This window comes from Brachyhypopomus gauderio, chromosome 20, assembly GCF_052324685.1.
Source record: "Brachyhypopomus gauderio isolate BG-103 chromosome 20, BGAUD_0.2, whole genome shotgun sequence".
Taxonomy (NCBI): domain Eukaryota; kingdom Metazoa; phylum Chordata; class Actinopteri; order Gymnotiformes; family Hypopomidae; genus Brachyhypopomus; species Brachyhypopomus gauderio.
In genome coordinates this window covers 8,323,514-8,337,080 of record NC_135230.1, presented here as the reverse complement: position 1 = coordinate 8,337,080, position 13,567 = coordinate 8,323,514, and the positions used below count along the sequence as shown (strand labels likewise).

Here is a 13,567-nt window from a genome sequence, read left to right as displayed (position 1 = left end):
GCAGGACACACGCAGGACATATGCAGGACACACACAGGATACGCAGGACATAAGCAGGACACACGCAGGACATAAGCAGGACATACACAGGACATAAGCAGGACACATGCAGGACATATGCAGGACACACACAGGATACGCAGGACATAAGCAGGACACTCGCAGGACATAAGCAGGACACACGCAGGACATATGCAGGATACGCAGGACATAAGCAGGACACACGCAGGACATAAGCAGGACATACGCAGGACATAAGCAGGACACACGCAGGACACATGCAGGACATAAGCAGGACACACGCAGGACACACGCAGGACATAAGCAGGACACACGCAGGACACACGCAGGACATATGCAGGACACACGCAGGACATATGCAGGACACACACAGGATACGCAGGACATAAGCAGGACACACGCAGGACATAAGCAGGACATAATCAGCTTAACCCCTTCAGTCCCGCAGAGTTCTACATGTGTACCAATACTGATGTTTTCACTCTGATTGCCAACGGTAGGAAACAGTAAAATGAATAAAGGAGTGGGTGTGGCCAAAGGTTTTGACTGTATGGAAACTGTATGGGCCTGCAGCAATAACTGTAGAGAAAAAAAAAAGGCTGAGAAAGAGGCGATGGAGGGAACGCAGTGGAACGAATGAAGAGACAAACGCATTTGGAGTCAGAACAAATCAGCAGAGCCAGAACAGAACGAATTGGCCAAGCCTTGAAATACGCGAGACCCGGGCTGCGCGAGGAAACTTGGCAGGAGAGAGGAGACGGACGCCGTCGGGGGAATTCACGTGGTCTCTGGGGCGGAGTTTGTGCAGCAGGTGAGCAGAACAGGTGCTGGTGGTTAGCAAGCTGGCAATTATGAATGCTAATGAGCTGGCAGAGGGTGTCGGGGGTATCATAATCTCCCCATCCGCCATGGTGGCAGTGCCAGAGCCACCAAGCACCGTCTACCAGGCTGACGATGCCCAGGACAGAGATGAAGAGTGGACTGATCAAGGGAGTGATTATGAAAGTGTGTGTGGGTGGATTTTTCTTTCTGCGTTTCTCCGCTGGATTATAGCAGTAATGGACACGAGGGTGATGGAGGTATAACGTGTGTGGCAACTTAACAAATTCACTCATTTACATTTACAGTTACATCATTTGGCAGACGCTCTTATCCACACCAGCTCAGATGTGTTGCCAGCTTCTTGGAATTTACGTAATTGTGAAGAATGTTAAATATGAAATGAAATGTGCCATATTTGTCAATTGTGAAATAGATATAGACTTTAATCTACTTGTGATATTATTATTGCTGATAATGTTGTAACATTTGAGTGGCCATGTTAAAAACATGGTGCATATGTGATATTCATCATATATTTTTCCAGAAGAAAAATAAATGTTTATATTTGACAAAAGTAAGATGATTACTAAAGATAGTTTAGTTAAAGATGAATAAAACAACATTTAGTCTAAGGAATTAGGCTAATGATCAATGAATAAAGTTGCTTAGGCACAGCCTTGAGCAAAAGTAAGTAGTTTAAATTATAATGCAATATTTTAATAATGCGGCGAGTGCCATTTAAGGACAGTAATTTAGCAAATATCAGACTAGGAAAGCATTACATTACAAAGGCTGTAGATACCACTGTTCAGTAGTATTTATACAGAGGTTCTCTGACCACTGAAGTACAGAGATCTGTAAATGTTAACAGATTAATTTGTGTATATTACACTGTATCATGACATTAGTCAACATAAAATATGCTAGAAGCATGACCAACCATGGTGGAAAAACAGTATTATATGTTTTGGTTCTGTCCAAATAACCTAATGGAGGTTTTAATTCACTATCAAGCAAAATAGTTCCTTCCACTCCCAGGAACAGAGCAACCGTTTGTTAGCACTACAGAAATCAGAGTTGTAGCTTCTTGAAACTCCACCTCAAACCTCATTTTTGTCTGCCTGCCTTTACTTTTCTCCGGAGTAGGACCTGTTATCTAGATCACAGCCTTTACCGGCCGTCAGACAGTGGCCTCCGCATCTGTAGACCACGTGTGTAGGATGGACCCTGGATATTTAGGAGCTGTAATGGTGGTGGCCCGTCCGCCCAGCATCCTGGGACAGGGTTCACTGGTATCACACGGCAACAGTCCTGGCTCGAAAGCCGCAGTCTGTCGCCTGGCAGCTGGGATGGTGTGGACAGGCGGTTTGAGGCATTCTTTACCCACTACAGGAACTGGACCCTGTCACCTTGTTGGTTTTCTGCAGTGCCTTGTAAGGAGTCTTGTTTAGACCCACTGTGGTCTGGTGTACTGTAGCAGATGATGAAATTCTGAAGTTTCATATTAGTAATATGAACAGAGGGGAGAGAAGGAGCATTAACTGTCAAATTTTCAAAATCCAGTTCCATTTTACAAGTATAACATTATAACAAATATAGTCATTAGAAACAAGGAGATTGGTAATGAAATGGACAGATCTGTGGGAGGACTGGAACCGAGGAAACAACAGAAGAGCTTATTGTTGATCGTTAAGAAGCCTTGGACTGTACATAAACAGGAGATCACTCGAGGTGTCTTATAAAAGTGAAAGCCACCAACACCATCCTGTCAGGAGTTGTAGGGTTCCTGTCCACTGTGTTGTCTTCACAGAGCTGAATCGGCCTTACAAGATTTAGAGTCAAGTGTGTAAGGGAAAAAGTTAGGAATAAGGCTTGCTTTCGGTAAAGCCATTTAATAGGGCCTGGGGAATGTTAGGGTGAGAGGAAGTCCTATTACACTGCCTATTATATGTACTTCTCCACAGCCTGGATCCCCGCTATGGAAAGAAGTATACTTTATTACGCCAATCAGATCTATTTTGCAGTCTACAAGACTGTGAGGAAGCTGAAATGAGGCTCTGGTTTTACTGAAAATCCAGTTTAATATCTGATATTGTTCTGAGACCTGTGGGTTTTCTATTGCCTAAAGGGGTGTTCTGTGGTGGAAGTGAATAGCGGGGATAGTGGAGGGGAGGAGGTAACAGGCCAGGAGATAATGTCTTTTTTTTGTGAGCAGTTGTGCAGGTCACAACGGGTGAGATGTGAGCCAGGAAATATGATGGGATTTTAGAGGTGAAAAAAAAAGTTTATGTCTTTTTGGTGGGAGGCAGAGATTGAGAGCTGGAGAAAATGATACCAGTCCATAACCAAGTGGACAGAGTACTCTCACCATTGGACAGAATACCCTAACCTTTGGATAGAGTACTCTCACTATTGGATAAAGTACTCTCACCATTGCACAGTACTCTCACCATTGGACAGTGTGCCCTCACCATTGGATAGAGTACCCTAACTTTTGGATAAAGTACTCTCACTATTGGACAGTACTCTCACCATTGGCAGAGTACATTTACCATTGGACAGAGTCTTGGATTTTGTTTTCACCAAAGACATCTGTTGATCAGCCCCAAGGATGACCAGGACAGGTTGGGTATGATCTCACCTGGAGCAGCCCTTCTAAGGGCTGGTGGCGATAAGCATCGATACATACAGCATGGTTCTGGATGGTTCCATGGGCTCTCGGTCAGGGTGTACGTCTGAGGTTCTGGCGGACACTGATATCAAGGCTGCTGTAATCAGACAGTGGGATGTTGGCATTTTTCATGTGTTGAGCTATCCAAGCAGATGGTTAGGGAAATGAGTTGGTCCAAGCTGATCCTATTGCCCTGACAAGCCAAATATATCAGTAAGTCATCTCTTAATCCTTTATGGAAACCAATGATTAGAGCTGGCCGCTCCCAGAAACCAAGCAGCAGAAAGTGATTTCATAGACTGATACATTTCTGTTGCCGATTGACAATTCGAAGAGTTGATCTCCATTTTATTTTTCTCTTATGGTACTGTGTCACCAGTTATGATAAGATTATGGAGGCCACAGTGATCAGGAATATAACTGCATGCATGAGCCAAGAGCCCCAGATACAGTGATTTTATCAAAAGTCAAACAGCAGAGATGTTATGAGTCTAACAAATTATACATAACCCACTACTGCACTCTGTAAGACTTTGAAAGTGCCATTTATGAGTATTACTTGGTCATTTTTGCTTTAGTGAATTTTTTTCACTTTTATAATTAACCTTTTACAGTCAGCAGAATATTTCATTTTTGCACTGGATGGAAGAGTAAAAAAAAGCTTGTTGTGTGAATATTGTGCTGTGTGCTATACAGACAATTTAACATTATACTATATATTTAATTAAATACAATTTAACCCATATTTGAACAAAATATAAAAAGGGCCTAAATGAAATTGGGCAAAACATAATTTTGTTATGCCAGGGTAAGATGGCCTGGTGGTTAGGGAACTGGTCTTGTGACCGGAGGGTCGTGAGTTCGATTCCCAGACCTGACGCCATGACTGAGGTGCCCCTGAGCAAGGCACTTAACCCTCAATTGCTCACTTGTATAAAAAATTAGATAAAAATTTTAGTTGCTCTGGATAAGGGCGTCTGCCAAAATGCCATAAATGTAAAATGTAAATGTAAGATGAGACGTCACTTTAATAGTGCTTTATTAGTGAAACCGTACTGCGCACACACGTAACACACAATGCACACAGAATGACACTCAGACATAGGCGAGCGACGAACACTACATCGGCACACATTAAATACCATAGAAATAAACCAGACCCAAGTGTCGAGCCACAGGCGAGATGGGGGAGCGCACACATATTGGACCACGTCCAAAGGAAACACATATGTATACCTTAGCAGACCCAGACTACATACACACCCCGAGGAGAGGGGTCAGGGGCTGTAACGGTACAATCTGAAATTTGATTTCTGTTCAGAAAAATTTTGTTTGTAAGTTACTTTGCAAAAAAAAAAGACTTTGAACATATCTATAACATTGAGTGAAATGAGGCAGGATGCATTTACATAGATGAGCAGTTTATATTTCAGAAACAAACATTAACATTAGCTTTATTTAATACAGTTCAGGGTCGATGAAACAGAAGACAATAAACATAGCTGAATACATGAGATAAACAGAAATAAAAGTGAAAGGAAAGGTATGAAACAATATAAACATGTCAGTGACTGCAGCAATCTGCAAAACACAGAAATACATTTACTGACATTTAGTGTAAATGTAGCACTACACTAACACTACAGGTAAATGAAACACATGGCAAACATTACCATGGTAACAAAAAGAAAGCAAAGTCACAGTACATGGAAGTAGGTGTCACGGGAACTGCTTAACGTGAGACCATCAGCAGACAGTGAGTGTATGACATCAAAATAGGTCCTAAAGTTTTGAGAATCAAAAAAAAGAATCCATAACCAATAAATGATGTTATTGAGAGTTAATATTGAGAGTTAAAAAAGCAGGTTTGTAAACAGAATATTTATGTTTTTAATTGTCTATTTTGAGTTTAAAATACTTGAAGATTCCGTTTTCGTTTTCGTTACACCTTTTCTCACTCACGCTTCTCTCAGTCTCACTCTCGCCTCCAGAAGTTTCTCACTTTTGACTTTTGGACCTGATTTGACATGTGGGCAGTCATTGGCTGATGGAGTTAATTTTCTCAATTACAAAATGTCATTTATTGGTTATGGATTCTGTTTTTTTGATTCTCAAAACTTTAAGACCTATTTTGACACCATATGAGTGCCTCATTCTTTTACATTTACATTGACATTTAGCATTTTACGTATTTAGCAGACACTCTTGTCCAGGGCAACTTCGTCATCTAGCCAGTACAGTGGGAGAGAGTCCAAGATCCCACTGAACTAGAATACTACTGAAATAAAGGAATCAGCACTAATATGAAATAAGTGTAAAAATACAAATATGAAGTGTGAAAAATGTTTAAGCTTCATACCAAAGTCAATGTGATTTTTATTTATATAGCACTTTTTACAACACGTCACAAGGCAGCTTTACAAACACATGGGTGTAGATCCCTAATGAGCAGGCCAGGGGTGAGAGCGTGGCAAGGAAAAACTCCTGAGGCCTGAATTAGGAAGAAACCTTGGGAGGACCAAGACTCAAAATGGGACCCATCCTTCACTGGGCAGCCCAGCTAGTCGCAGCCAATTTTTGTAGTCCTATATCTAGGTCATGCAATCCCTCTAATGTGGACTTTGGGCCTCAGGTACGTGACGGCATTAGTGTGTCTGTTAACTGCATCGGAGAGTCCGTTAGCAAACATCCCATATATATAGTACACATGCCAGTGACTAGCTTGTGGCTCTGGAAAGGCTTATCTATAGCAGTATAAATAAAGGGAGGGGCCTGGAGGGGGTTCACCAAGCCATTGCTTTCAACCCAAATGATCGTCACTTGCTAGAGTGAATGCATGACATGGCTGGGTGACAGCGTCATCATTACCAGAAGACTCAATGACTGGGGCTCCCCGAGCTCCACACCTTCATATGTAGTACATTAACTGAAGGCTTGATTAAATATGTGAGTCTTCAGTCTAGATTTAAAGATTGGAACTGTGTCTGAATCTGGGTTTGAAGCTGGAAGGCTGTTCCATAACTGAGGGGCTCTGGAGGAGACGGTTCCGCCTCCAGCTGTAGTCTGTAACCCCGATTTTGAGAGCGCAGCACACGAGATGGGCTATGATACGCAAGATGGGTTATGGCTCACTTTGATATTATGGGGCAAGACCATGTAGCACTTTATAGGTCAACAGAAGAATTTTTCAATCAATTTGATATTTAATCATGAGCCGGTGCAAGGCAGTCAGAGTAGGACTAATGTGATTGAATTTTCTAGCCCTAGTTAGGACTCTGGCTGCTGCAGTCTTTACAAGTTGGAGTTTCTTTAGGGACATTTTAGAGGATCTAATGAAAAGACAGTTACAGTAGTCCAATGAGACAAAAGTGTTGACCGGTTTCTCTGCATCCGATAAGGAAAGAAAATGTCTCGGCTTAGCAATATTATGTAAATGGAAAAAAGGCAGCTTTAGTGACATTGAATATATCTGTGTCAAATGAAAGATCAGAATAAATAGTGACAGCTAAGCTTTTTACGATAGATTTAGGTGTTACTGAGAAACCATTGAGGGTAAGAGGAATTTTAGACAAATTGCGCCTTGCAGCTTTGGGTCTAAGTAACCCAAGTAACACTTCAGTCTTATTGTAATTTAAAAGAAGAAAGTTTGACACCGTCCAGTTTTTTGTTTACTGGACGCAGTTCCCAGTTTTGCAAGTTGTATTGGCATCATTTGTATTAGAAGGTAATAAAACAGTTAAAAAATGTCATATATCAGTTGATAGACCAGGTTTCTCCTGAACATAATAATAATTTCTCCTGGTGTTTCTATGTATGTGAGGTATTTTCCCCAAACATATAATTACATATGGAAACAAAATTGCACTAGGAACCAACCAATGATATCAATGCTACATACACATTACCACTATATGCACATTACAACTACATGCATATTACAGAGCAGTCATGGTCTGATGATTAGGAACCGTCTCGTGACCGGAGGGTCGTGGGTTCGATTCCCAGGCCTGGGGCCATGACTGAGGTGCCCACAAGCAAGGCGCAACTGCTCCCCAGGTGCTGGGTCTAGAGCTGCTCACCATTCTGGACACATGTGCACCACACCCCCTAGTAATCACTAGTGTGTGTGTGTGTGTGTGTGTGTGTGTGTTCTAACTGTACAGATGCAAAGGACAAAATCACAATTGACAAATATATATATATTTTTTTACGTTTAACTCAAGTTGCCTTAATGTGACAAAGATCTGATTTTTTCAAAGTCGTGTGGACACAAAAATCCAGTCTTGTCAAATCAGATCTTATACATGGACCTAGATGTGATACATATCCAATTCATGGCTATTCAATGTGAATGGCAACGAATTCATGTGGCAGGTTGCTGTTGCTCCTGCATTTAGCACGTTGTCATCAGCCAGCACTGGCGAAGGAAAAGAAGTTGAAAAAGCAAAAAGTGAAATGCACAGACAACACTGGCTGCAAATACAGCAAAATCTCAACCTGGTGGTGTACGGCTGTCGGCAGTGTCTTGTCTTCCAGAGCATTGTACCCGTTTTAATGAGTCACCTCACAAATATGTTTTTTTGTTTTGTTTTATTTTGTTTTTTGCTATTTGTTATACATTCCCAATGTATGTGTGCTGTTTTGGACTAAAGATGCTTTCACATTACAGACAGATACAGGTCATTTGCACATGAAGGCAAAGATATAAGAACTGAACAGTGAGGCTTGTCATGCGAACGAATGCAAAATATACATTATTAACATATAAATATACATTTAAATACAGCGTAGCTTATGTTGCCTGTTGACAGGGCGATTTCTAGATTTGAAGTGCATAATTGGATGGCTGAGATACAGTTTAATTTGGTGACGTTTTGCCTTTGTAATCTGAATGGGCTGACCGGGTTCATTGAGATGGAGCATTTCCTACATATGCCTAGCAACTATTTATTGTGATGGGTTCATAGATGTTTTAGTAAATTTGGGGTGTATATTTTAGTTTTGATCGAACTGATAAACAACCATTATTTATTATTACTTGGTAAAACATAATGCAGTTTAAAATTTAATGCGGAAAACATCTCACATATCTTACACAGTTTATCACAAGCAAATTCATCCCCAAACCTAAGGAAACATTACATTTAATCTTTTACTTTTAATTTTGATACTTCAGTAAAAATAAGTTTAGTGCAATTGTATGATTCATTTATCATAAAGCAAGCAGATTCAATTGATTCAACTGGTAATTGACTACATACATCTGCACCTTGAGTTTAAGGCTGTACAAGAGGTAAGGGTGCTGTGGGGCCCATATTCTGGGGAGCAGACCAGGACATCAGGTGCTGGCAGTGACCAAAGTGAAATGACAAGCCAAAGGTGAAGAATTGTGGGGGGGTCTGTGACGCACATTTAATAAAACGAATCTTTAAAATACGGTGCTACGTCTTGACATATCTTGTCACGTTTTGTGGAATACGAACACCATCTGTCTTGAGTATGTAATCTATTGTAATACAGACTTTATTGTAATCTATTTCTAAGTCCATTTCTAATATCTTATAGGATTAGTACAACCCCAAAATGTAGCACTACAATTATAGAAGACACCTTCCTCACAAAAAAAAGTAATGATTCAGAGATTTAGTGGTATTCAAAGCCAAAGACATGGCCCTCATTCATATTGATAAGCCATAAGCCTGTAAATTTATCTCTCCTCAGGCTGGTGAGTTATGAACTGCATGAAAAGAACCTCGTAAATTCGCAGTGTTTTAATCAAAGACAAGACAAGAGGGTTCTTATTTACGGCCGGGGGATCCCGCGGCCTGCTGGACCACAGCGGACACCCATCGGTTCTCCTCTCCGGTTCCTCCCCATTTCTCCTCTTTCCTACTCCATCCCCCAATCCGGACGGCCTCGTTTTCGCCGTGTTAATGGTATCGCTGTAACGAAGGCAGAACACGCTTACGGCATTTGCCGTGGGAGTCATGCAGATCTGGCGTCTATGAAGCTGCCACTGTGATTTGTGGGAATGTGGCGGGTAACTTAATAAAAAGGTGCCTGACTTCCCCAAACGACTGGTGGGTATTGCGGCCATTCATACAGTTCCATGCACAGGTGCAGCGCCACGATTATGTTGGCAAACAGCTTGATGGCCTGGAATGATCATCGGCCGTTCGGAAAGCGGCTTGACAGTCTTGGATTTTAGCTTTTTTTTTTTCAAGGCAAGGTTGCATTAATATTCCCTTTAAATGGAGCTATTTTTCATAAACATGCAGGCAATTGCCTCCACGGGAGCAATGCAATACCCAGGCTTTATGTGAAGCTTCTGATATGATTACTAATATGCCACTGTAACGTATTAGTCTACTATACTATTAGTATACCACGTCAAGATGTCAATGTGACCATATGCTGTCTAAGATGTGCACTGAAAATGCAGGCTGATGTCCATTTGAAAGATGAGGTTTCTCTGTAGTTTCTCCCTGTCTACTCTCTCATTTGTCTTTAAAAGGCCTGTTTGGTATGTATTAAGTACAGCTCTTCAGCGAAGGAACAAGCAACTGTCACTCACTCCCCGGGCTGTATCGCAGTGCACTCACAAAACCCTGGAGCCTCTGCATAATTATGGGCTTCATCGTCACGGAGACGAACTGCTTTTGGGTCTCGCAAAAGACGCGGCTGATTTTGACAACAGGTTTCTCGACTCTGCAAACACGACCGGAGATCCAAGCGTTTAAAAAAAAAGTCCTCCTTTCGACGTTTCAGCTTTTAACACTGAGGACTTATGAGGAGCTTGTAAAGCTTTTTAATTCGCTGCTGTTTGGCGCAGGGAGAAAAGCGGCTCTTAGCAGGGCAGAGGTCACGGCGGCTACCGGGAGCCCAGTTCAAAGCCCAGCTGTGCCATGTGCCATCTGTTGGAGATTGGCTGTGTTCTCACTGAGGAAGCAAAGATGACAGGACCAGTCTCCTCCCCAGCCACAAAGCACGGGAGCAGCATCTGTACGGACAAGCCAAGAGCATCAAGAGGCCGCCTGCTTTTTCCAAGGAGGGAGGAGTCTTGGTGTTTTGAAGCGGATTTTGGGAGGCAGCAGGTGAAAATGGAGAAAGAGGAAAAATCAAAAAACAAACAAAACTTTAATACAATTCCAGGTGTGAGAGCAGCATTATTTGAGGATGATGAGATCTGATTACATTCTCAGCAGATTACAGTACGCTGCTGTACCATTCTCAGCAGATTACAGTTCACTCCTGTACAATTCTCAGCAGATTACAGTTCACTCCTGTACCATTCTCAGCAGGTTACAGTACACTCCTTTACCATTCTCAGTGGATTACAGAACACTCCTGTACCATTCTCAGTGGATTACAGAACACTCCTGTTTCATTCTCAACAGATAACAGAACACTCCTACCTGGTAAAACAGGACTCACGACCAACATGTTAAGGAAATAAATGAGCAGATGCTAATGTCATGATCTTCACACGTTTACACCCACACACAGCATGTAACTGGGATCACGATTCGTCTTTCACTTTGATAAATAACGAGCCAGGAGACTCTCTCTCCACTAACAAGCGATGAACTGAATTCAGAGAAGTTCAGAGAACGTCGCACTGTCACAACAACCCTTGAACTGAGGCTCATATCTTCCTCACTGGTCTCAGGACTGTGGACAGGCACTTTAGCACAGGAGCATCTCCACTATGACTGATGTTCCTCTTCAAGCTGTGGACTGTAAAGGTTACTCCCACTTATAACACGACTTTAAGAACAGGACAAAGTTGTCCCAGTGGCACTGCTACCTATAGGGGTATCATAACAGCCACACATTTACACCAAAGGGATAATATGGTCCCTGGAGTGTCTAAAGACAAATTAGCCAGTAAAACCGAAAAAAAAATAGAATTATAGATAGAGATTAACTACATAATGTCCATTTTGTCATATTCTGAAGAGTAATAAACAGGTTTGTATTGCCTTGTAAAATTACCCTCTATGATGCTTTCCTTGTTTGTATATATCCCTGTTAATTTTTTATATCTTAGTGGATGTGTGTGTGTGTGTGTGTGTGTGTGTGTGTGTCTGTGCGCAGCAACTTTGAGGGCAAAGGTGTGTGTGTGTGTGTATGTTTTTACTCTGTGTTCAGTGGGTGGGTAGAATGGTTCTTTTACGTGTGCTGAGATCTGCAATAATTGACTTGTGCGAAGTCTCAAAATCATCTCCTATAGCTGAACAATCTCTCTCTTTAAAAATCAAACCTTATATGTGCGAAGTCTCAAAATCATCTCCTATAGCTGAACAATCTCTCTCTTTAAAAATCAAACCTTATATGAAGCGGCTGCTGACTCAACCCTGGACAGAGCTGTCTCAGACCCCGCTGCCACACACACACACACACACACACACACACACACACACACACTCACACACACAGGAAACTAGCGTTAGCCTGTTGGTACATGCTTTCACTCTGATCCAGGGGATTTTATATATGCTTTGAATGCTAATGCTTGGTGAGGAGATTGTTTCTGGGACCATAAAGCAGTTCTGAGGCATGGATATTGCCAACCATGCACCGAAAACAAACATTTTAACCTCTTAGACTCCAGGCTTATTGTTAATTTATTACTGTAATCCTGAGATTCATTTTTAACTGTTATGAATTATTCACTAAGTATGAATATAAAGTCATGCAGTTATGAGAAAACACCCACAGTTTCTTGGAGTTTAGGAGGTTAATGAAATCCATACAAATGCTTCAAGAAGCAAAGAAAGAACCCAAAGACAGTTACTCCTCATTCTGTGGAATGGTACATTGCATTTTTTGTAAAGAAAAAGTAGATGTTTAAATTATAAAATTCATTTCATAGACTTTTAAAGTTGCAAGACTGTAGATCAGTTGTTTTTCTTTGAGTTTCCTAATGTCATTGCTGCTATAGCAACAACTGGCAATGCAAACAGATATGTCATTAATGCAATGTCCATTAGTATTAAAAATGCCTCACTACTGGAAACAATATATCCTTAATTCTGATGGTCCAAAGGTGTTTAACATCTGTTACCATAACATCTTTTGGCCTGTGGGCAAAATCTCAAAATGTCTGTGATGTCTTTGATAAAAGAAAAGAGTGAATGATGGAGACAGTGATAAAGAGAGAGACAGAGAGTGAGAGATAAAGGGAGAGGGACTAGTGACTAGTGACTCATGCAGTTTGTATGACACATACACACTTTACAAGAAGAGCATATAAAATGACTTTAGTTATTAATGATGTTTTTTAATGTTTTAAAAATGTTAATACACGTGTGACGTGATTTTACCTTGACTGTTTACCTTGCGTCCACACTCTCAGTATTCCCAGTGAGTTGACCTGATGCAGCTCAGTTGGTTAACTGTGCTAGCCACCTGTTCTAAACTCTCACGGCCTGTCTTCTGTCTTTGAGAACAGCTTGCTGTGTGGTGGCTCAGGTCTGTGGTGCTTGTGTGTGTGTGTGTGTGTGTGTGTGTGTCTTGGGGATGAACTGCACTGCAGCCCAATTAGCCAATAAGGAGGATCAAAAGTGTCCAGTCCATATTCGAAAATGTCCAAGAGCCCATGAGTCAATTAAGCTGAACTTCAGATGGCTGTCTGGGATCAACCTGCACTCCTGAAATGTAATGATTAGAGTTCAGACAGAAGAAGCCGCTAAAGACATTCATTACCTCATTAGGTTGGACCAACAACACACGGAGGCTTCAGCAATAACGCTGCTGATTTCACGACGGCTGGTGAAACGTTTCGCGCTCTTCACAGCCGCCTCTGTCTATGTTCCTGTTTCAGTAAATAAGTCAGCAGTGTTTGTTTTCTCCACCCCACCTTACAACACGTCTCCGGTCTACTGGAACATGGTCTTCTCAGTTCTTCATTGTTCCGTGCTTGCATACAGGCTTTCATTTCTGTTTACCAATTACACAGGTCAACATTGATTTTGCTTTGCTTTTGCAAAGAATACTTGTTTATTGTGTATTTTTGCATGCTGAATTCAAATGTGGTTTCAGAATTTCTCT

General features: G+C 41.5%; 1 protein-coding gene across 2 annotated transcripts in view; it reads left to right on the top strand.

The window, feature by feature from the left end:
- The window catches only part of sorcs1 (sortilin-related VPS10 domain containing receptor 1), a 149,466-nt gene that overhangs the window by 83,297 nt on the left and 52,602 nt on the right, over nucleotides 1-13,567 (top strand). The gene's annotated exons all lie outside the window — the stretch shown is intronic.